Source organism: Topomyia yanbarensis, chromosome 3 (genome assembly GCF_030247195.1).
Source record: "Topomyia yanbarensis strain Yona2022 chromosome 3, ASM3024719v1, whole genome shotgun sequence".
Taxonomy (NCBI): domain Eukaryota; kingdom Metazoa; phylum Arthropoda; class Insecta; order Diptera; family Culicidae; genus Topomyia; species Topomyia yanbarensis.
This window is the reverse complement of record NC_080672.1, coordinates 44,792,472-44,817,905: the sequence shown is the minus strand read 5'-3', so window position 1 is coordinate 44,817,905 and position 25,434 is coordinate 44,792,472. Positions and strand designations below refer to the sequence as shown.

The 25,434-nt window shown below is 37.4% G+C and overlaps 1 protein-coding gene across 3 annotated transcripts in view; it reads left to right on the top strand.

The window, feature by feature from the left end:
* Positions 1–4,058: 4,058 nt before the first annotated feature.
* The window catches only part of LOC131688526 (tyrosine kinase receptor Cad96Ca), a 56,986-nt gene continuing 35,610 nt past the window's right edge, over positions 4,059–25,434 (top strand). Inside the window, exon 1 of one of the 3 annotated variants that reach the window (XM_058972840.1) lies at positions 4,059–4,358. The gene's annotated coding sequence lies outside the window, so the exon portion shown is untranslated. Of the gene's footprint in view, positions 4,983–25,434 lie in introns of all 3 variants that reach the window. The other 2 variants (XM_058972839.1, XM_058972841.1) reach the window with 2 other exon arrangements.

Sequence of the window (25,434 nt, the reverse complement as noted above, 5' to 3'; positions counted from 1 at the left end):
GGACTAGCTGGGGGCTACTTTGCACACTTCTTGAATTCCATATAAAATAAAAATTAACCAGTTTTATTTACTTTCATTGAAATATCATTAATTTATACTGATATCAGAGGCTCTCTCAACAATAAAGCATCATGCATTTATCGCACTTTCTAAAACAAGGAATTCATTTTAATTTAACATTTACAACGTTACTTGTCAGAAAAACTTGAGTGGGTTGAGACTGCATATTGTTTTTCGTATAGAAAAAAGGAAAATGATGAAAAATGGCAATATCAGTTTATTTCTAGTATATCAGAATAGGTTTTTAAGAGCATTTAAAGATTTTTTGAATTATCAATTATAAAAATAGACAGGTGGGATTGAAAATTTCGCAAAATAAAAAAAGTGAAATAAGGGTCTATTTATGACGTATATTTGAGTGCTAAATTGATGGCGTAATTAGTACACAAGGCCACGTTCTCAAGTTATGCACTTTTTATGTCAAGACTTCTGAAATAATGGTTCGAAACCAGTTTTTTCACGGCCCAGATCACATTATTTCGCAACCACCAACTTTGGAGGTTCAATGTCTTCAAAGAAATTATACGACATAATACAGAGCATCTCTTGAAAAAAACAATTTTGGTAATTAATTCTCTTGGACATAATTACTGAGAATAAACTCAAAACATTATTTAGAGGCTTTGTATCTTCGGTAAAGTTGTTGATAATGATATTAAAAACAACTTTTTTAAAGACACAAAAATCTTCAAATTCTCATAAAAGCCGACCCTTACATACTAGAAACAAACGAAAAACGCCATTTTTCATCACACAAAAACCTTCAAATGCTCATAAAAACCGATCCTGACGTACTAGAAACAAACGGAAAACGCAAGTTTTCATCTTTTTTTCTTCTTTCCGAAAAACAGTATGTGGTCTCAGTACACTTAAGATTTTCTGTTTTGTTGAGCAGTCTTATTTTACGAGCCAATCACTTTTATCGACCCTTGATGTGTTTTGTTTGTTTTGGTAAACAGTGTTAAGACTACTATTCCCATATATGTATGTACACTAAGGTTCCTTTACGCAGGGGAAACCCGCGTAAAAGACTTCAGTGTCTATTTAGTATTTGCATTCTCGCTGGCTCAATTATTGTTGGTGGTATGGTAGGGTGGAAGTAAGAGGAAAGCGATTCTAGTTTCTATAGCACTCGCATACAAGATTTTCTTTAATATACAGGTTCTCGGGAATCAAGCAAGTATTGACCCTAAGGCATTGCTCATAATCTGGCATTGCATTTATCGCTTATATGAGTAAATGCGTCCGGATAATTTGCTACTGTGACAATAAAAACTCACATTTTCACACGAAAAGTTATTGGCACTCACACAACTTCTCCGGATAAATACAACTTGTTATTTCTCCGGATAAATAAAATCGCCGGAAAATGTTAGAATGAGTTTATCACGGTATCCTTTTTGCGCTCGCTGCCTCGCTATTCCAAACACGAAAAAACAATTCGTTCGTGCTTCTTTGGCGCTTTTCATTTAAATTAAGTGTATATTTTGACGCTTTTATTGATTTCCACAAAATTAAATTATTATCACTATTATCGCTATTTGTGAAGACGGAAAATTTTGCGACTCATCTTATCTCGGAAAATGTGGACATCGGATAAGCTTCTTCTCGCGTGAGTGAGAGAAAATTACAATACTTGCATCATTCATCACAGCCTGCCTCAGATTTTGGTAACAATTCCGGATATATATTCATGATATAGATTTTGGTAACAATTCTAGATATATGATTCATAATACATATGCATTTCAACGATTGTAAATAGATCGAGTAATTGAAGATATAGTGCGGCACCCTAACGAATAGGCCCAACATATGGTCATTACACTATCAGCAATATGAAAAGCCTGCAAATGTATGGGGTCCTTGAAAAGTATTGGCAAAAATTCACAGAATCTGCGTAAAATATTTTTATATATAAGCACTGTAGGAATATATGCAAAAATACTTTCACTTAATTTTGATTTATTTGAGAAAGACAAAAAGGCGTTCTCCAATTTTTTAATATATTGTAGACACAAGCAAAACCTTTCAAATTCAATCAAAATTATCAATTTTCGTTTGCCCTCTTTTGAGATATCGACATTTGAAAAGGGCGTATTTTTCAGTGAAAATGATGTATAACTTTTGAACCAGACAAGATAAAATTTTTCTTCGTTCAGCAAACGTTGCCCCTAATCATGCCTTAAAAGTACGCAGAAAAGTACTTTGGTGAGAAAAATCACACTAAAACACTGTACGGAGAAAACTGTTTTTGAGAGACACCCTAAGTTATGACATGGAACTCACTATAAAATGAAAGCTGTTTGAGACACAAAGTTAAAATCTTCAACAAAGTTGCTCAGAATTGATTGTTCTAGAATATTGCAGAAGAAAGTATCATACTATCTCAACTAAAATTTGAAATAATTTGTACAACTTTGACATTTTTAAGACCACCCTAAAACCGTTTCAGCCAAAAGATTCAGTTTGTCACGCACAATAATTTTTTCTAAAACATCGAATCTCGAAATCCAAAGATGAAACCGTAATCAATTGTTTCCCGCTAATTTCGCTTCGTGGACCACTGTGTATTATCAGGATGATACCCTGAACAGGTCGTTAGGCTCTTAAATCATACGATGTTTATTACGGTCACCACTTTTCGTTGTCTATTATTTGTGAATTTCTTTGTTTCGAATAGATCTCATCAGTATGTCATGCGACTGTTTGGGTTCATCGTCTAGCCCCAGGTTGGTGCCAGTTACTGATGAGATGAATTCTAAACACAAAAATATAACCTTGTTTAACTCTAGTGTTCTGCTCATGACGCACAAACTGTTCATATTGTGAATTTGCAAAGTGCGCTCCCATTTCGAAAACAAAGGCATCCCACGTCAGTATTTTATGGAAGCTATCCACATGTATTTACACATTTTAAGCATGACATTTGCATCCTATAGGTGAGAGAGGGTAACGGTGGAACAGCAGGAACTATGAGCTAGCTTTCTCAATAAAATCATAATTTCTAATTCTTTACGCGTGTTGCTATGTCTTGGAAAACTCTCCTAACTCTATCTCTTTTATTGGATATTTATCTGTTTTGTAGTAGCCAGAGTAAATTTGCATTGAAAAATATTCCTTTTTATGAGTTACCGTTCATCGAATAAAATTTTAGTGTATTGCTATTTATAGCAAATTTTATGCTTAACATTTGCTGCGAACAAAGTTTTTAGTAAGTTGTCATGGTTGCATTGCTCTCATTTGAGTACTAATATTTTCATCACTTTCCCTACTCAGTAATCTCTAGCTAATTGAATGTCGTTAAAATATAAAAAAAATATATATAAATCGTATTATGTACCAAATATATCAATTATATAAGCCACAATAATCCATGACACAACTTGTTATTCAAGACACAAACCGTAGCCATATTATCAATTTGTAAAATAAAGAATACCATGTACATACAATACACGAACTTGATTCATTAAAGAAAACGACGAAATCATTCATGCATTGTACTTTCATTTTCATTACATTTACAACTCTTCTCAGTGTGAAGAGATCGAATATCGAATGCATGAATTCTTATGAATTAAGAGAAAGCTCTTGTCTGAATGTTTATATTGCTTTCCTAATAATTGATAGCGTCTCAATCTACAGCTCTGTGGCACTATTATCAACAGATAAAAACAAACCTAATACGTAACCTCAACAAAACAACCTAATCGTTTAATGGTGGTCATCAAATTCAGAGCCAAGCTGTAGAAGTTAAGTCACATTCAACAACTCCATACCGAAATCCAACTCCACAACCATGTAATCTCCACAACGCGATCACACAAACACACCACCAACCAGTTGCCAAGCTAAGTATGTATTGTATTCGTGCGCGATCAGCTACCCCAGCTCGCCAAACCCATCCCAGCCCAGCCCAGGTGAGATGGATTCCCATCGTGGTTTTGGCTCGCTTGCCCACACAACATCAGCTCCCAGCTCAGTAGACGTTCGGAGGTGATCGCGTTCGGTTGGGTGAATTCAGAAAACTGACTGTAGGTACGAGTACCTTCCACAACGTCCCCCCCCCCCCCCTTTCGTACCAGTTCCGGGAGCTATTGCGCGTGTACACAGGGGGCTCGTGCGTGGTGGCTGCACATAAACGATAGACCTACCTTACAGTGCGGCTAGTGGCTGAATACAAAGTGGGAACTGTGCGTGAGTGAAGAAACAACAATTGGCAGTAATTAGTGGTTTGATTGTGTTCCGCAATTGTCACGTTTGACGAGCTGAGGACTGCGGTGATAGTGGAAAATGTAAGTGAATTGCATGAGCAAATTGTGTGGCTTAGTGAGGTGAAGAGATTGGTTTTGGTTAATGGAATATTGGAAAGTGTACGAGGCTGAAAGTTAGCTCCGCGGAATGAAAATGCGGCTTTTACTGCGCAAAATGATGGACTGTTCATGAATATCAACCAGCTCTCGATGGAAAAGTTTCAATTTAACTGAACGGATTTATTTGCAATTCGAAGCCCCGTTTGGATTGATCAAGTAACAGTTTTCACGTATTTCATTCACAATTGGAAATAAAAGAAGTGCCAATGTCGTGCTTCGAACATCAAATAAGCACCCGGTTCGAATGACATTCGAGGGTGCCGTGTACGTTTTGAAACAAAATACAGGTGGAGCTCACCGTCACGAAGCAGATATTATGACCAACATAAAACATACGAACGACAATATTTTTATTGGTGCTCATCGACACAATGTGACCGGAAAACCGTGCGAAATTGCATAGCGAAGAGCAGCAAGACTAACATTAACGATCCACGGAATTGTGTTCGCGAAAAGCATCAGCTTCAATAACGTCGAACTACAATATTCGAAAGTTCCCATTAGTTTGGGTAGGAAGAGCGGTCGAAAACAATCGTTAAATAGTAGGTACCTACATCCGATCATCACGGCCACCCATCCATTTCCGTTATGCTCTAATTTTCCAGTTCGGTCTCGCTGCCTCTCGTGCAGGGAAAACTCTCGCCCCGACATTTCGGAACGATCTTCGGTAGTCATGAATAACATAACCGTGAGCTACTTTAATCAATTAGCGAACCGTTGTTAAGTTAAATATACATTTATTTTAATTATTGACAAAGAAATTAGAGTGTTCCGCTTGACTAGGTTCAACTAAGTTGCAATGTCGAATTCATAACAATGATTTTAATTACAATTTTGAATTGATCAAGTGTCAAAGTGATATTGTGGATGCACCGTCATTTTTTTTAAAGTTGAAAAGTTATTCGCTTAGAAGCATTGAAATCTCTTGATCAATTGATCGGTGTTAAGTCTTACCGGACTAAGTTGCAAAATCTTATTGAATAAGATGATGATTGCACTGGATAAAGAAGAGCTACATTCGACTTTTGCCAGTTTTGAAATATGTTATAATAAGCAAGAATTATGTCAAATTTTAACGTTAAGGATGCTGTTATTCAAACTTTAAACTCGTTTTTCTCGAAATCAATACAATGTCACTTAGTCTGGTATGACCTAACACCGACCAATTCTGATGTTGCTCATGAAGAAACTTGACAAGCATTAGAATACATTCGTCATACAATACACCAAGATTTAGAGGAGAAATGTGACATTAGATTCAACCAAATCTTTTTCCTTAATCCATATCGAAATTGTAATTATTTTTAATTGTCCGTGGACGATTTTATTTTAAATCTTCAATGTTATAACGTCACACCCTTCTCGTATTCAGTTCGACGAAGCCTTTGGTCATAAAACGCACACAACGATACGCTCGCAAATCGTTAGTTGTCGATGGTTCCACAAAACAGCTGGTGATGGGTCATGCGGCTACCTCCCGTGGTGAATGACTTGATGGTATTTAAGTTAAGATCGCATCATTACCAAGCATCCACCACTCACTTTCAAATGGAATCACACCGCACACCGTAGAGTGGCAGTTTGCCACGGGCGAAGCAGGCGCGGAAGACTTTCACTTTGGTGGTTACTGCGGAGAAGCCATTGCTGGTGATGCCGCCGACCCACAGTGGGACCAATCTAAAAAAGATGGGACAAAACCTATTTGAGGCCTTAGATGTCATTTTAGAACCAGCACGTCTTTGTCGGATATGTTAACAATATTATTCTGCAACTTTTTAAATAGAATATTTTGTTGTTGGACTAAAGTAGGGTACCCGAGCAAAAAAATTTTTTTCAATAAATTGTTTTAGAGGGTCGATGTCTTCGACAAAGTTGTAGAATATTATGTTTTTAATAACTTCTTCTAAGATACCACAGACATCAGACCTCAAATTTGAAGCAAAATTATTGTTTTTTGAAAATATGACCAAAAAATCAGTTTTTCGATATTTCCATGCTAAAAACCTTAATTGATTAATTCAAAATGTTCTACAAACTTGCAGGTAACACTAAAATACAACTTTTTGTTGAAGGAACTAATAACCTAAAATCAATATTTTGGCTTCTAAAACTATTTTTCATGTAAATTTACTCTATTTTGATCAGCGATTTCTGTTTTTAGGTGCACTTTTGTGCAGCCAAACTTTGGCTTTTCCGATACTCTATTATTCGTAGAATAAAATTAATACTACATAGAAACAGGATATAGTTGGACACGTTGTTTGGGTGACCATTCATGTACGACGGTTTATAACATAAAATGTGCTTATATTATTTTTAATATATATACGTTATTAGCAATTAACAAAATCTTATATTTTGCACGCACTTACAAGCATGTAGAACATATTGAGTTGATCAATTAAGGTTACAATATGGAAAAGTGAAAAAATAATAAAAAAAATTTGAATTTAAACTGCCAAAGAACAACGATTTCGGATTAAAAAATAAATCTACAGTATGTATAAGGTATTTTTAATAAAAATGTTCGAAATTGAATATTACACAACTTTGCTGAAGTCCTCAACCATCTAAAAAAATAGAAATGATTCAATTATATTGTGAATATTTTTCCACATACTTAGGTTCTATAATATCTAAGGCCTCAAATAGATATTATTCTACTTTTATGAATTTGTAGAACTAATCTTATTGGTTACACTAAAGTAGAAATCCCGAACTAAATAAATCAAATGTGGTTTAAATGGTTGAGGTCTTCAGCAAAGTTGTCAAACATTGTATTTGGAACGATTCTGTTGAAAATACCATTTATTTATTTTTTTAGCCGAAATCGTCGTTCTTTGGCAGTTTAAATTCAAAATTTATATTATTTTTTCACTTTTTCATATTGTAACCGTAATTGATCAACTCAATATGTTCTATATGCTTGTAAGTGCGTACAAAATGTAAGATTTTGTTAATAGCTAATAATGTATATAAATTAAAAATAATATAGACACATTTTATGTTATAAACCGTCGTACATGAATGGTCACCCAAACAACGCGTCCAACTATATCCTGTTTCTATGTACTATTAGTTTTATTCTACGAATAATAGAGTATCGGAATAGCCAAAGTTTGGCTGCACAAAAGTGCACCTAAAAACAGAAATCATTGATGAAAATAGAGTAAATTTATATGAAAAATAGTTTTAGAAGCCAAAATATTGATTTTAGGTTATTAGTTCCTTCAACAAAAAGTTGTATTTTAGTGTTACCTGTAAGTTTGTAGAACATATTAAATTAATCAATTAAGGTTTTTAGCATGGAAATATCAAAAAACTGATTTTTTGATCATATTTTCAAAAAACAATAATTTTGCTTCAAATTTGAGGTCTGATGTCTGTGGTATCTTAGAAGAAGTTATTCAAAACATAATATTCTACAACTTTGTCGAAGACATCGACCCTCTAAAACAATTTCTTGAAAAAAATTTTTTTGCTCGGGTACTCTACTTTAGTCCAACAACAAAATATTATATTTAAAAAGTTGCAGAATAATATTGTGAACATATCCTACGAAGAAATGCTGGCTCTAAAATGACGTCTAAGGCCTCAAATAGGTTTTGTCCCACCTTTTTTGGATTGGTCCCACTGTGCGACCGCGCCGGTGAATACATACGTGCGCAGCCAATGTTGTCAGGTTTTCATGCCATTATACTGAGTTGCGGACCGTTGGGGGTTTGTTGTGCCGAAGGCAATGACAATGTGGCTTTGGGAACCTTTCAGTCGGTTGACTGGTTTCTGTTATTGGATGAGACACCTGTTTTTTTAGAGTTTTAGTTCGAGTTCTGCCACTCATTGTAGATCGGTACTACCAGTAGCAATGGTATCAACATGACTTGACCAAGCTTCATGCACTTTCAATATCATTCCTGCTGATGGGTGAAACAAGACCATTCAATCTAAAGCGATGATATCATTTGTTGTATCATGAAGTCGTCTCCAGTTTACTCGACCCATGACTATGTGTCGCCAGACTCGCAGGTCACGAAGACTCCTGAAATCACCTTCAACTTAGTCAATCCACCTTACAAGCTGAGTACCTCTTCTGCTTGTACCTGTCGGATTAGTTTCGAAAACCTGGTTGTCGCTCGCCACTCTGACGATTTGCAGTTGCTCATTTTTCACTGTGCGAACGATCGGTGATTCTCCAAGCAACTGTTGCAATTCGTGGCTCATACGTCCGTGCTCTTCTTATCTCACCTTTCAAAGCGATATTGAACAGCAGACAAGATAACCCATAACTTACCGTAACCCTATGTAAGATTATTGATGTTGGTATCGTAAATTACCTCTTCTAGTCCTCCCCCCCCCCCCAAATTTTTTGAAAAAATTGTATGTTCAACAAAACTATGCCAAATATTTTAAATGGAATCCTCAAAGTTTCATTTGCAAAAGATATCTTGTGAGAATATTTTCTTATAGTGAAAATTGGCGGCAGACCTCGACACCTACCCTGCAGCTCGTTGTGAAGGCTAGGTCAACCGCCGAAGACTACAACGAGTAGATCGCGGCGAAGCGAGGAGCTAAGTGACTCCTGGTATCGTGACAAAACTTGGAGATTATTGATTCATGAAATGGGTATCGGTACCGAGAGAAATTCCCCTACATTCGGCGAACATGGTCTGGACAGTGTGCGAGAAATAAACGCATAGCGACCACCAGGCGATTCGCTACCACATCGGCCAATGGAACCCTTCTGCAGCACGGAAAAGGACGACCGGCAAGCTAAAGTGGAAGGTGCAAGTCTTTAAAAAAAACCTATTTGTTGAGTCACTTCGGCGAACAGCGGAATCAAGTACGTTGATGCGGCTGATCTAACAAAAAGGATTATGACGGCTTGTGACGTTACAATGCCAATGAAAACTGGAGCCATGCAGTAGACGGCGTGCAGCTTACTGGTTAAATGAGTAACTCAGTGTGCTACACGCTGCTTGTCTTAGAGCAAGAAGTGGGCTCAGAGAGTAAGAGAGGAGCGCAAGCGACGCTTCGAGAAGATAGAGACGTTTTAAAACGAGAGATCAAGCTTAGCAAGCCAGTTTGCCATAAGTAGCTGTGCTGAGAAGTATACGCCAATCCCTGGGGGACGCGTACTGAGTCATCATGACGAAGATGAGGGGTCGTCGACACCAACTGAAATAAGCCGGGGTAAGCTAAAAATAATCGTTGAGGGTCCTTCCCTAAGTGATTCAACAACCTGGCCATCGACACCGTTCGGTAAAGAAGAAGGAGCTAACACAGCCGAGTGGCAAGCGACTAACGACGAGCTCAAAGAAGCGTCGATGTGACTAAAATCAAAGAAACCCCCCAGTCCGGAAGGAATACCAACCATGGCGCTTAAAACGTCGATCCTGGCATATCCGGACATGTTCAGGATGCTACTGCTGAAGTCTTTAGATGATGGCAATTTCCCCAAGATGTGGAAGTTACAGAAGTTGATGTTGCTGCCAAAGTCAGGGAAGTCACCGGGCCATCCAGTCTCGTATAGGTCATGTCGCAGCGCAGCACAGAAGAATGATCCAGATCCTGAATTGCTACTTCCAGGGGCCATGCATAAATGACGTAGCATTTTAGGGGGTAGGGAGGGTATACCAAATTTGTGACGAAGTGTGACGAGGGGGAGGGTAGGGTCAGAAGTTGTGCGACGTAGCATTAAGTTTAAAACCCATTGTTTAGAGAAAACAATTTAATGATCCTCCATTCCCAAGAGAAATGAATTTAAATTCAAACAAGTTACTTTTGATGCGGTTTTTCATGAGGTAAATTTTACGATTCGCGGAATTACAAGTTCGCAAAAATACGAAAAGATTTGGTATGCGGATTTAACTTGCTACACTAGTTAGCTAGTGTTGCTAACTAGTAGACTTAGTTTGTAAGCTGAATTAAATTTTCACTTCAGGTTCAACCAAACAAAATTCAGTAATTTAGATGAACGTATGGTTCTTAGAATCATTGGCACGATTGTGAACTGAGAGAACTTGTCTTCATGCTCCCCTTGACATATAAAATTCAAAACAAAACTATCAACAATATATTTGTCATGAAATGGGCTTATTTTGCACGCAGTTTGCTATTATAATGAAAATGTTGATAAAAGTCGTCAAACATTTTGAAAGGACATGAATTTAAAATAGTTCAAAAACATATGTAATGTTTTTTCATCACCCGGGCGCTTTGTATGGGACGAGGGGGAAGGGGTAGGTAAATGCTACGTTATTTACGAGGGGGAGGTTAGAATTTTGTGACCAAATGCTACGAGGGGGGAGGGAGGGGTCAAAAATCGCCGAAAAAAAGCTACGTCATTTGTGTACGGCCCCCCAGAGTAGAGTACTGCTGTACGAGACGAACAAAGGGTAGAAGGCAATACGAGTCGCAGCGGGCGTTCTTCAGGGCTCCATTATCTGTCCAACTCTTTGGAACAGGATGTACAATGGGATTTTAACTCTGCGGCTACCCGGGAAAGTGCAAATCGTGGTTTTCGTGGACGACGTGTCACTAACGGTGATGAGTGAGACACTTAAAGAAATGGAGGAATTGGCGACGGAGACAATAGACGCGATCGAGAGCTGGATGAACGGGGTCAAGCTGCAAATAGCTCACCACAGGACGGATGTGTTGTGGATCAGCAACTGCAAAGCGGTTCAGCGGATACAGATAACCGTCGAAGGGCATGTGATTGCATCGAAACGTGCACTGAAGCAATTGGGAGTGATAAGCGACAACTGGTTGAGCTTTAACAACCACGTTGATTACACCTGCGAAATGTCGGTATATTATCTAGTGTTTCGTCATCGATACTGCGATATGGGGCTCCTATCTGGGGTGCGGTGCAGAAAAGCCAAAAGGAACCGCGAAAAGCAGAACAGGACGTTCCGGCTGGTGGTCGTACGAAGTGCGATTGCGTACAGGAGGCAGTATGCGTTATCGCCGAGATGATACCCATCTGCATCACCCTAGCCGGAGGATATCAAGTGCTACAATCAATGAAATGTCAGAAACGTGAGGAAGATGATGAGAATCGATTCGACGTGGCAGCAGGAATGGGAAAATACGGAAAAAAGAAAGTGGACCTACCGGCTCATCTCAAACCTGTTGACCCAATAGAAAGCACGGAGAGATGACCTGAAACAGCTTCTGTCGGGCCACGGCTGCTTCAGAAGGTATCTTCATCGGTTCGGGTACGCAACGTCACCATTGTGCCCGAGTTGTGAGAACGTCGAGGAGATACCGGGGCATGTGATCTTCGAATGTCCGAGGTTTGAAGCGACGTGCAGGGAGCTACTTAAAACGGGAGGACCTAGCATCAACCCGGATAATGTAGCCTACAGAATGACAAGTGACGTAAAGACGTGGAACGCAGTCACCAGAGTTATTGCATCTTACAGCGGAAACGGCATGATGAATATGGAGCAACTGTTTCGGGTGAGCAATCACCGCCAGGGAACTCTCTGCAGAAATAAGCAAGATCCACGGCCGAAGATTAGTCGAGAAGACTGCAACAGAGCACAGAGTATGGGTCGTCGACCCACCCCACCGATTCCGATTATTCCGATAGAAATGTGTGTGTGTGTGTGTTAACCTTCCTATCTCCCACTAGCTGGTAGTGATTTACAGAAAAAAGATGTTTGCATGTATTTAAACATTCATGCAAATAACTTGGTTCACGGATTTAGGAAGGTGTTAGCTCAATTGACTTTCCGATGACCCATTTCGTGTACAGTGCCAGACATGTTCCGAGGTCATCGTTCCATCAACTAGCCCCGCCTTACTGTAATATTTGTATCAATTGGATTGTAACATTACAGTAAAACTTTCGATTCCATTTAAGCAGGAAATCGACGCGTATTTATTATAATGGTTCAATTTGTATATATAACATAACACATGTGTACTAGAACTTACCATTTTTTCAGTTTTCTACCTTCATTCATATCTTCCATTTATGCCTCCTTTAACTCTCATCCACATTTCTTGAATTCCTGCTTATTTAAGAAAGAAAAGGGGAAATAATAAAAAAGAACCGATAGACTCCGTGTTTTCCTCAGCGCTTCCGTTTCTCCTAGTCTGGTGTCACTGCCTGTTGGACTTGTGTAAGTTGTTCCATTGGAGATCTCCAAGGAGCTGTAATTGGAGAAAGATCTGACTTCTATCCAGAAGTATCAGTTTTTCACATTAATAGATTATATATGTACACTACAAAACAATCCCGTGTATAATGCAACCATTTTTTGAAAATTTATATGTACATATACACACATAAACACATACACATATATACACACATGTATACATAAAACCGATTTAATCCAACCATCAGTGGGATGAGACACCTCTCATACATATAACTGTTGTATTATTCATTAATTTGCCAAACGCACGCAAAGCTGGCCAGCAACTATATGTGAGACAAGCACAGCCTCGAGTCCTGCACGTATAACACGTATAATAAACTGAATAAACTAAAAACAATAACAAAACAAACCAAAAATCAAAACAATTATGAAACAAAAAAAAGTTATTCATAAAATGAATGATCCATATAAATCAAATTAATAAAACAAATCAAATTAGCTCAAATGAAAATCAGACAATATTAAAAAAATTATGAAATTAAGAGAGTAAACTAAATTGTTCCAAGCTAACTAACTGTCATCCAATAACTAAAAGAACTGACTAAACCGAATTAATAAAATGAAGAAACTGAACAATATATGAACTGGGAAAAACTAACAATTTAATAAAATGATTAAAACAAATGAAACAATTAACATGAATAAAACAATAAAAAAATTATTGAATTAATAAGATAAATAATATTAATAATGTGGATAACACTAACCGCCATGTTTGAAAAATGCAAAAACAACCAAGTCCATTGCAGCCGCCAGAAAATTTGTCGTCTAAGTATTGAAATTGCCTTTAAATCGCATTCGCAAATAGCATTTGTTCCTAGGGGCAATTAGCACAGGCGAGTTGAGTCAAACGTCAAACTATTAAAATCGCCTGACGATCTTAGTCCGCATTTTTTTTTTGACCGGGTACTGACTCCATTCAGATATCCGAACCGGTTCCGGAATGAGTATAACTGGGAATCAGTGAAATCGTTGCATCAAGTTCAGATGGCGCTGTCGATGCTAAGTGGGAACATTTTTTTTGGTAGCTCGCGCACATACATAGTAAAATAATTGTGATGTGACGATAAAATCACTACGTCAAATTACACTATTCCAACAATTAGGGTTCGTCGCGGTGCGTATGTGGGCGGTAAATGGATTGTCCGCACCGCAACCGCAAAAAAATAATAAAACCGCACCGCTTACCGCAACCGCACTTTATTTACCGCACCGCACCGCGCGGTAATGCGGTAAATGCGGTAAAATTTTTAAATTTTTAAAAAAATAGTGTTGGAAAATTGTTCATTTGTGTAACAGTATAATAAAATGTTATTTTTATTCACACGAAATTTAACTTTAAGAGACTCCTCAGAATGTAATGTTTATGAAAAAATCAACTTTTGCATTTTCTATTAATAAAATTCCGTTCATTTTAAGGCAAACATTATACATTCAAAAAAGGTTCTACTGCAGTAATAGGAAAACTTTTATTTTAGCAACCCTTCAGTTAATTGAAAAAAAAGGGAATAAAAATGTAATAAGAAATGAAGTTGCATATTTTTTTCTTTAAATTTTCTTATTTTCAATGCTTTTGACATATGAAAATAAAATGGATGATTTTCGCATTTACGTAGTAAAACCACCTTTCATTCTTAAAGGAAGTTCACCAACAAAAATTTAAAGTCGAAATACCAGTACTTCTATATAGTAGCGCATATATTCCAATACAGTGAAATAAAATTATATTGTATTTCATCAATAAGAACGACGCCATATTTGACGAAAAAATTGCTCTATACATTACATCTAATCAGGTGTCCGGTCTCAACCGGTACAAAATTATTGAAAATTAGAAAAACTGCAAAAATGTATGATTTGTAGCATACAGCAGAAATGATTTTTAAAAATAGGGGGTTTTACGGACAATATATCTCAAAACTCTAACTTCCGCATTCTTCAAGAAACAGATGTATTCTCATTCAAAAACTAAGATTGTTCGCTTTAAAAATGCATGAAGTATAATTTTCCTAAGGCTAGTTCGAAAGTTCTAGCATTTAATGTATTTTTCTCTAATATTTTGCCAATAAGCCAAAGGCAAAAACTTCAATTGCAGTGAACGGGAGTCAAACTATGTGGTATTTGGCAAAAAAAGCTTCAAAAAAGCTACAAAATAGTCTTAACTGAAAAATATTAGGACTTAATTTGGTAGAAAATTATAGTAAATTTGAATGGAAGTACGCGAAAAAAAGTTATGTAGCATACTTTTTGAGAAAGAGTCCATTAAAATTGACTGTAGAAAAATTTACATTGAATTTACACAGCAATCAAAAAAGATAGAAATACGATGTTGAGGATCGAATGATAGAATAATCATCCAAATTTGGACCCCTCCTTATTTAGGACGCTTTCATACATTTGTATCCTTTACTGCCAATTATTGCAAATTCGTTTGGTTTGACGAAGATAAATATATTCTTTGGGTTGTGTTTAAGTACCAGCATAATTAGTTCATCTCTAATTCCTTTAAATTAGTCAAAATTCGCAATTGAAAAATTGATATCGAATACGATTCATAATTCCACGATTACCAACAGAAATCGGGAGAAGTGATGCACTTTTAAATTGGATTTAAGAGTACAAATTTATTGTTTTTAAATGATCTAATAATTTTGTCTCTATTTGGATCTTGCATTTCATGTATTTGAAATGGTTACTTTGTGAATTTTTACTTAGAAGTATCAAATAACTAGTCCAAAATATGTCGTAAAAATAATAGCGTCAAAATATTTCGGACACAGCTAGATTTTCTTTCGTAATAGCAGTCTGTTTATCAATTTAGAATAATCAAAATTATCACTTTATCAATTATTTTTTGCGGTGCGGTTGCGGTAAAACCGCGCGGTAAAAGCTCTTTCCCGCACCACATCTGCGAGAAAAAGCGTCTCACCGCACCGCAGATTTTGCGGTGCGGATGCGGTAAATACCGCGCGGTTGCGGTAATTACCGCAACCGCGACGAACCCTACCAACAATACTTTTGCCTACCAACACATAACACAACAGGAGAAACGATCTACCGAGCGATTAACTTCGATTCCGATTATTCCGATAGAAATATAGCGAAAATCAAAAGAAGACTCAGTATTGGGAGAACCCGCCAGGGAACTCTCCGTCAGTGTAAGTTAGATTCACCGCTGGGGACTAGACTGAGTAGAGTGCAATGAGACACCACCAGTCGCGGGTCATCGGGGCACAATGAACCATACGCCCTGCTTCACCGGGATCGCCGAACTGACCTCGGCACCCAGTTGATTGGCTCCGTTTCGGGAGAACTTTTCTCGCCAGGTAACTCTCTGTCGGAGTAGGTCAGGTACAAGTCAGGGACTAGACCGAGTAATTCGCGAACAAGCCGAGGAGCTGCTAAATGTCACATCAAGGCAGTAGTGCTAAATGGCACAAGAAGAGAACTAAAGGGCTTAAAGGAGTTGCGGCACTAAATGGCACCGGTTAAAAAGTTGTGGTACTGAAATCTAAGAAGAATCGGTATCGGGAGAACTTCTTTCGCCAGGGAACTCTCCGTCAGCGTACAGTCAGATTCACCGCCGTGAACTAGACTTCGTAGACCGCAACGAGACACCACCAGTCGCGCCGGGTCTCCAGCAAACCGGACGCCCTACTCTGCCGGAATCGCCGAACTGATCTTGGCATCTGGCTGGTTGGCTCGAACTTCTCTTCGTCGGAGTAGGCTAGATCCATCGTCGGGACCGAGTAGTTCGCGAACAAGTCGGAAACTCAACGAGGAAGTGGTGCTGAATAGCACAAGGGAACTGAAGAACTCAGTAAATTAGACAGTCTGAAGTTTGCCGCCCAGATTGTCTTCGTAGGGAAAGAACACTAATTCTAGACCCACAGCTAGCTTTCCTACTACCATACAGAAATTATCACGTTGTGTGGATGATCAAAAACTGGTAGTGTGTCGAGGATGGGTGCTGTAGCGGGTCGTGGTCGACTACCCAACCCCCCCCCCCTGAGTTGTTGGTTTTTGTACATTTTTTCCAGCTCAGATCGTTTTTAACATTTTTTGATATATATACAAAAAATATTCATATCCCCCCTCCCGAAAAATTTTCTTACTACATCACTGCACATAATAAAGACTTCGTCGAAAATAAGCTCCCCACATAAACATACTTTGTACGTAAGTATTTATGACAGTATTAATGTACTCATCACAGCATGCTGTGCGTTTGATGGCCTTCTTTCGTTTGTTTATATTTTGTACGATGTAAAGACGGATTCGTAGATGGAATACACTACTCCCTCCAATCAATACTCCGGTAAAAACATTTCTTAAAAAAATCCTAAATCACTCAGTTACTATAGCCAATGCCTCTTCTCCTAATTTGAACTGCTTACATGACATATGATCATAATTTTACAACCGTGCGATATATTCCTGAATTTCAAGTATATCTGTGAGAAGGTTCCCACTAGGGTCTCTACACAGTGTACAATGTACACTGTAGATAGACTTTGCGCGAACGATTCACCTTCTCAGAGAACTTCTGTGTGTCATCAACACGATACAGTTGCTCCATCCCTCGCTACCACGATCTTCTTTTAGGCACGATCAAGTTTTGTCCTAGTCTAGCGATTCGGAGAGAGTAATTCGCTGGTCTCATATGCCATTAGTTGTAAATTCGAGCTGCAGCCAGACATGATTCTTAGTGGTAAGTAGGATCGTAGCATTAGCACTGCTAACAGGCGGTCAAGTTATACAATGGGATGTGCCAAGACTTCGTTAATTTTATCCCGTGTTGTCTGTTTCACTCTTGTCTGCATCTTTCGGCCATAGATTTGCCCGATGAGGAAGGAAAAACGTGTTAGATCTAACTCTCTGCTACGACAAGATTACGCATCAATTGGCTTATTAGCTGAAACCTGGTGGGCTCAAACCAGCGTTATCTCCTTTGATCATTTATTTGTTCCTTTAGACATTGTAACATATCGTAATACCAACTCAATAAGCTAGTACTTCTGTGAAGAGAACTTGGGTGCTCGTTTTTAAGCTTTTCGTTGAAAATTGAATCATCAAGTCGCTTTGATTAAGTATTGGATATGACAAACTTACTCATACTATCGTCATAAGAAGAGGCCTATCCGCCTCCTTTGTGGAATGTAAAGCCATCGCAAACGAATGCCCCTGAGACCTTTTTAGGAAGTTTTGATTCTTTGGCTTCAGCTCGCAAGATCATAACGACTTAATTGGCCGAATAGGCAATTGAATGCCATCCTTGAGAAGAACCATAATATTACACCTGGAACCTCCATTTAGGAATTAAACCGGGGTTCGAAAATTGAGCTAGTTCGTGAAAAAAGTGTTCGTTATTTTCAAACTTGTTCGTAAAAAAAGTTAGCTTCGCATTCGTATTAAAATTCGTTAGTTGAGCAATAACCCTAAAAATATAAGTATTTTTAGAACGGGCTTGACAAGTAGATTATGAAAATGGATGTTTGTAACCTTTTTTAAAATCCCTGATGGCGACTTCCGTTTGAACAATATTCTCGATTACCCTTTTCCGAAAATTCCCAAATTTTATTTTCGGAAAAGGCTTAGGAAACAGCTGATGAAAATGGATGGTTGAGGCAATTTAGAAATCCAAGATATCGACTTTCAAAATACTCGATAACTCAAACAATATGGGTGATTTCCGGTTGAACATTATTCTTGATAGTCCTAACGATATGGTTATTTTAAGAACGGGCTTAACGAGTAGATAACGGAAATCGATGAGTGACGCCATTGTGAAGGATAAAATAGAGTCTTCCGGTTGAAAACATTTTTCTATATCCATATCATACGTATCTCTATTCCTATATCTACTTTATAATTATCTTACTTCGAAAATACCTATATTTGTGAGGTTACAGAGATATACTAACCGAAATTCGCCATCTTGGAGTTCAAAAGGGCTTCATACATTGATTTTCGTCACCTACTCGTCAACCCGATTCCGAAAATATCCACATTGTTGAGGTTACAGAGAATTTTTCCAAACCGGAAGTAGCCATCTTGGATTTCAAAATAGCTTCAGACATCGAATAATTGGAGTAAAACGGAGACAAATGCTTCGTGCGATCATTCTATCTTTAACTGATTCCCCGGATTTTTCAACATAAGAATTACTAGTTTTCATCAGCCACCTTCAGCCCCTTTTCGAGAAGCACAGCCAGGTTTAACTTTCCACTTGAGATATGGGAAGAGTTGGGGTAAAACGGGTACACATGTTTCTTGCTTCAAACTATCTTCAATCGATTCACCAGAATTTTTGGCATAGAAAAACGCTACTTTTGATCAACCGTTTTCAGCCTCTTTCTGAAATGTAGAGCCAGGTTTAACTTTATACTTGAGTTATGGGAGGAATTGGGGTAAAACGGATACACACGTTTCGGGCGGCCACTAGATAGGTGTCAACTAAAAGAACCCACATTCAAAAGATATTCATGATTTTAGGAGCTTTGTTGTGATTGCCGCAATTTCTCATCACGTTACCGTGATGTTTTATTCATGAATTTACTAGCGGAGTTTTCCGGTTAAGTAGCGCGGTTTATGTTCATGATTTCAGGAAGTCACGGTTTCTCTAATTTATATTCACGTTATCGTGATATTTTAATCGCAAGTAGAGTGATTTGTGTTCATGATTTCAGTCAGGATTTTTGAAATTTATTTGCAGGTTGACGTGATATTTTATTCTTGAGCTCACTTTTGAATTCGAGACGTACAGTAATGTAACAATATGAACTGGATCATAAAAGTATGACTGATACGCGGTATCTTATTTTGTGAACTATTTTTTTTTCTTTTTTATTTCGACTATGTTAGTCACATTTTCATTTTTACATTTTAACGACATTCAATTAGCTAGAGATTACTGGGTAGGGAAAGTTATGAAAATTAGAGCCATAGTACTCAAGGGAGAGCAAGGATGTGAAGTAAACAGATCGGAAAACTAGAAGTGGCAGGGTCATTAGAACAGGCTTAATATCGTACGGGCTTAATTTTTGTCTTCTGCTAATGAGGGTCGAGCTTAGGCAGCATAACTACGAATCACCCGAGTTCACTAGCATGTGTCTTGGTATAGACAGACAAGTTCATCTTTACCGTGACAACCGACAACTATATGTGAACTATATCACGAACACGATCTGCGGCTCTTCAATGTATTTTTGGTGTTCAGCGCAGTTTTCGCATTCTTTCCGGACATCATTTTGAACCTTATCAAATGAATAACAATGTTCAAGGTCTTAATAGTTTTCTTAAATCTGCTGTTTGCACCTATTACTGTCGTTAGCAGATTGAAATAACCATATGATATTTCATGAAAAACCCTAATTTTGTGAAATAGTTCACGAGAAAATTTCATAGCCATGTGCTGATTTGCATGGAATTGAAAATTATTATGGAAATCTTTTAAATATCACGAGAACACAAGATAGATCGTGACTCACATACACATCATGAACCACTTCAAGAATTCATGAATAATATCTTCCGATTTTGTGAACTATTGCACGAGCACGAATGATCAGTCGTGGACATTATACCTACTAGGAATCATTAATCACTTCACGAATTCATTAATAATATTTCACGATTTTGTGAACTATTTAACGAGCACGAATTGCCAGTCGTGACTATTATACTAGGAATTATGAACTAGTTCACAAATACGCGAAAATTTCTTCATGATTTTGTGAAATATTTCACGAGTTGTGACTAATATACTGCCGTTCTAGGCATAATTGTCCCATGTATATAGGGAATCCCATAGAACATGGGACAAATATGCTTATAACGGCAGTATACTAGGCATCATGAACCAGTTCACGAATACATGAATAGCATTTTATGATTTTGTGTACCATTTCACTAGCTCGATTGGTGAGTCGTGACTAATGCGCTAGGAATCACGTATTCAGTTCACGTATACATGAATAATGATTTTACGAAAACGTATGAGGGATTCCATGAGAAACGATCATCAAAAACCGAACGAAACTTTGCAGCTGTGTTCAATTTATGAATCTTCATGATTTTTTCTGGCAATTGCAATATTTTGATACCAGAGCAATTTTTCAAAAGGGTGTAAACGTTGCTGTGTGCATTAATTTCAAAAAAAAATTGTTCGAAAACTGTATTTTATACAACAAAATTATCTGAAAACGAGTTATAAGGAATGAATACTTCTGCACTAAAAATATATAGGTGCACTGAAAAAAGGTATTTTGTCAACTTAAATCCAAAGAGAAACGAAACATTTTGAATGTATGATAGAGAACGTATCGATAAATAAAATTTTCTATCGATAATTTTATACATGTTTTTAAATTTCATCCTAATTGACATACAAAACTGTAATATTATTACAGAATTTGATTCTAAGTATCATTTCGACTGAAAATGCATTTTACAAAAATCCAAAATGCGATAGTTATCAAGATATTTGGAATTTGGATTCAACAAAAACAATTAATTCGTGTGATTATACTCTTCTTAAAAGTTATTCGCATTTCCCCATAATTAAATGTCAACAATCTAATATTTATCGTTTTATAGACGTAAAAGAAACTTTTTCAGTGTATTAAGATCATGAAGAAACTTTAAACAACAGAATTTCCTAACAACAATATTTGATATATTTTAATAATTCATACTATTTGCAGTCAAAAATACAATTTTCTTTTTGGATATGATTCTAAGCGCCATTCCAAATCAAAATGCGCATAACAAAAATTTTCTAAAATTTGGTAGTTCTCAAAATATTTTAAATTTTGTGTGAGCAACACAATTATTTTATTTTAATCCAACCTTTTTACAAGTTGTTCGCGTTTTTGCATCAACAAGAATAGGTTTTCCAATCGTCCGAATTCCAATATTGTAAACACTTTGAAAACTACACGAAAACAATCAAAATATTATTCAACCATAAGGTCTAATGATTAAACTTTGGCCTTTTAAATTGCTCTTGAGTCAAAATAATCTTATTAACTGTGGTAAATGCGAGGGTAAATGTTTAGTCTTCCATGTCGGTTGAACGTGTAAAGTTTCATGGGAATCTAAGATGGTCAGTAGGAGGATGGGACAAAAATTAGATTGCAGCTCCGAGCAACTTTTTAGGTACCATTTGGGTCCTAGAACAACTGTGCAAATTCTTAGCACGATCGGTGAAACTATATTTTTGCGCCCACTGTTTAAAGTTTACATGGGATTTTGTATGGGAATATTAACTTTTACAAAATAATTCCTCCAGCAGTCGTCCATTACTTCCTAAAAATAAATCATTATGTGGCTTTTATAGAAAACTTGACAAAGAAACAAAGTCTCGAAAACCACAAAAAGATCTGACGCTTGAGAAAAAAGTTATTAAGCAGAAACCGATTGATGCTCTGACGATTCATAAAATATTCATTTTTTCTAGCACCACTGCTGTTGGTTATCCAATTATGCGCAATTTTGATTTAATCCTCTCTTAATGTGTCTAAATCGTTTATCTACACTATTTGGCCACTTCGCATGGTTTTGAGTGATAAATTGAGACTTCTTTTGTACATAATAAGAGAATGTTAAAAATTTTGTATATAATTAGACCCTCAGAAGCAGTGATGCTATGAAAAGTGAAATTTTCATCAATCTTCAGGGCATCAATCGGTAACTTTTTCCACAATTATCAGATCGTTTTGCAGTCTTCTAGACTTTGTTTCCTTGGCAAATTTCCTATAAAAATCAGCCATCTACTTATTTTTAGGAGATAACGGGCAACTCTTGGAAGAATTAATTTGTAAAAAACAATTTTCCCATACGAAATCCCATAAAAACTTTAAACCGTGGACGCAAAAATATAATTTCACCGCTCGAGTTAAAAATTTGCAGAGTTGTTCTGGGAGCTAAATTGGATCCAAAAAGTCACTCGGAGCCAAATTTTATTTTTTTCATATAACCATGTCCCACTCTAATGGTCACTCACGATTTGAAACGATTTTCGGACGGATCTTCGTGGAATTCCTCATATATTGAAGCGTGACAAAAATATTAGGCATCGTGAAATTGTTCACGAGATGTTTTAATTTTGTGAACAAATTCACAACTACGAGAACCAGATCATATTATTGATTGTCAGCATTATCAAAGTGTGTGTTCTGCCACACCTATATATTCCACATTGGTGTATATGAGCATTCGTGATTTCTGAATTGCACCATTGCAATTATCAACAAAGACCATTTAAGTGTAACCCAAGCAATCTCTCTACGGAATAACCCAGCATAAACCGTATGTCAAAAATTAACTCTCTCGCACACTCTTTATTAAATCCGGACAAACGAGTTTTAATTAAACAAAACAATGCAATGAATAGAGGACCCTTTCCCATACTGCTGACGCAGACAGAAGCCGTGCAAATCCGCACACCCGTCGTCATCGCGTCGTCGTTTCCGTGACATTTAATTTGTTCCCCATTTACAGGTCGGTGTACGTTCATTGAAGTTTTTGAGGTATGATTCTTTTGTGTTGAATTCAGAAAAGTATGTAGTCCATTTCCTTTCACATGACCTTAGCAGCGTGTCTGGCTTTGCACTATAATGGCGGGCGAAATGACAATTGAGAGTTTTCGTGTTTTAAAACGTTATAAGATGGTAGGGTAATGTAGCTGTTTGCACCGCAATAGAATAAGTGGCGGCCTGTTTCGATAATTACGTTATTTTTTTGCGTCTAAATTAGTATCAGTATTTTTACTTCGCTTCTAATGAGCAGCATAATCACAAGAAGAGACGAAAAATGAGGAATAACAGTGCTTCAGCGAAACAAAACTGCTAATCAATAGCACCTATTTTCACCTTATCTCCCAATGCCTTGAACAAAGATTTTTATTCGATTGCGATAAAGTGAAAATGTGCTCAACGCTCTATGTAATATGGAAGGTTTGTTTATTGAACTAACGTGCTTGAAACAAATAGTATACTGACGATGCAAAACTGAATTGGATAATGTTAAACATGTTCTACATATGAATCATTGCTGACATTCAGCCTTACCTACTTCTATGTACAACGAATTGAACGGCTCGTTGATTTGCCAAACAAGCAAATTTTTTTGCATGCAGAAAACCTGTAAGCCGGACTTCAAGCGCAAAACTTAGTCGTGGGTCAAGTGCACAAAAAACAAATACACAACCACAGGTAAAACAAGCAAATATTTTGTATCAAAATATTTGTGTATCGTTCCGTGACTTGCTTGTCAGAGAATCTCTAAGTAATGTATTTAACAATGCCCGAAGCGAGCTGGTAACGCGAGGGATTTAATGAAGCACCTATCGACACCTAATCAACAGCGGTGTCGGAATTTTCTCACACAGCCACCTCATTTGAGTCGCGGGGTAAAGCGGTCGATTCAATTGAAATCTTCCAAGCCATATCAGCTCATGTTACACTAGGGTACTACAAACTGCTAACCACGTGATCCACTGAAGATGAATAGATAGCACACCACCATTTTCTCACAGCAAAAAAAAAATTCTGTGGTGATCATCGACAAATTGTTGGAATTTTCTAACAATCGCAAATTTGCTGCAGCATCAAAATTCGAAATAGTTTGATTTTAATGCTAAATAAAGTCGAAACACCAACATATCCAACAGATTCCGGCTGCTAAAAATAGCAGAGTTCAGAGAACCATTGAACCGAAATGATAATATCAAAAAGTAAACCGAAACGTTTCCCATTCACCAAAACCTCGATCAGCTCCCCAGGTGGCAATCAATACCTCCATTAGGCGGGAGTAATTTCCCAATTTTCTTCCATCAATTCCGTAGCAAATTATACCTAGAAAGGCGTCTAAATTACCCATCCGCGGGAACTGGCAAAACAGCATCCGACATGGGTAGCGTAATAGACCGCCAGGCACACCGTCAGGAAATAAACCAGCTCCACAGCCGAAAACCGATTATCTCATCCGTGTTCACCGAAACCTACCTAAATACCCTGAATCGAAGACCCTGCTCCTCGCCAACCGGCTGAGCGAATAAGATCATCGCACTACGAACCGAATTAATCACCTCCGTGCAGGGTTGGTTCGGGAATGAAAATTATAGACCCCACGCGAATCCGTCTACGTTATTTTTTTTTTGTTCGTTTACCACCAACCTCCACAATCCGCATTCCGCCAGCTGAGACGTAAAGAGTTTCGCAGATCGGCCGTCTAGTTTCAGCTTCAACCAGCTTCGCAGCCGCCATCGTCGGTATTATTCATTTTTACCAGAAAACCGGAGTGGAAAAGTTCACCTTCAGATTCGAATAGTTTCTTCGCAGTCATCAACTTCATCATTATCATCATCATCGCTGAAATGAGCTGTGGTGTGGCGCACAGAGGAGTATATGGGTTCAAATCTTGGTCAAAAATTTGTTTTGGTATTCGCTTATTTTCAAATGTTGTTTAATGAAACTATACAAATGGATGAATCTATCAAGATTTATTCCCAAAAATCGGATGCGATCGCCTCGGCTCGACGAATCGAAACAATGACTATGTGTTAGGGTGTCACTGGAGTGTATGAGGAAAATGTGATTATTGGATTTTACAAACGGCTGATGTATAAAAGGTTAGCAGTTCCTATGCAAAATTAGAGTCCAATCGGACATTCTTAAAGGTTGCCAAAAGAAAGTTCAAAGTTCGACAGTTTTCACCCGTAGAAAATCGCTTAAGAGGGGTAAAGTAACATAAAAAAACATTTTTTTTTCAAGACTACCATATTTCGACGTTTCATTTATTCATAAGACATTTGGCATTTG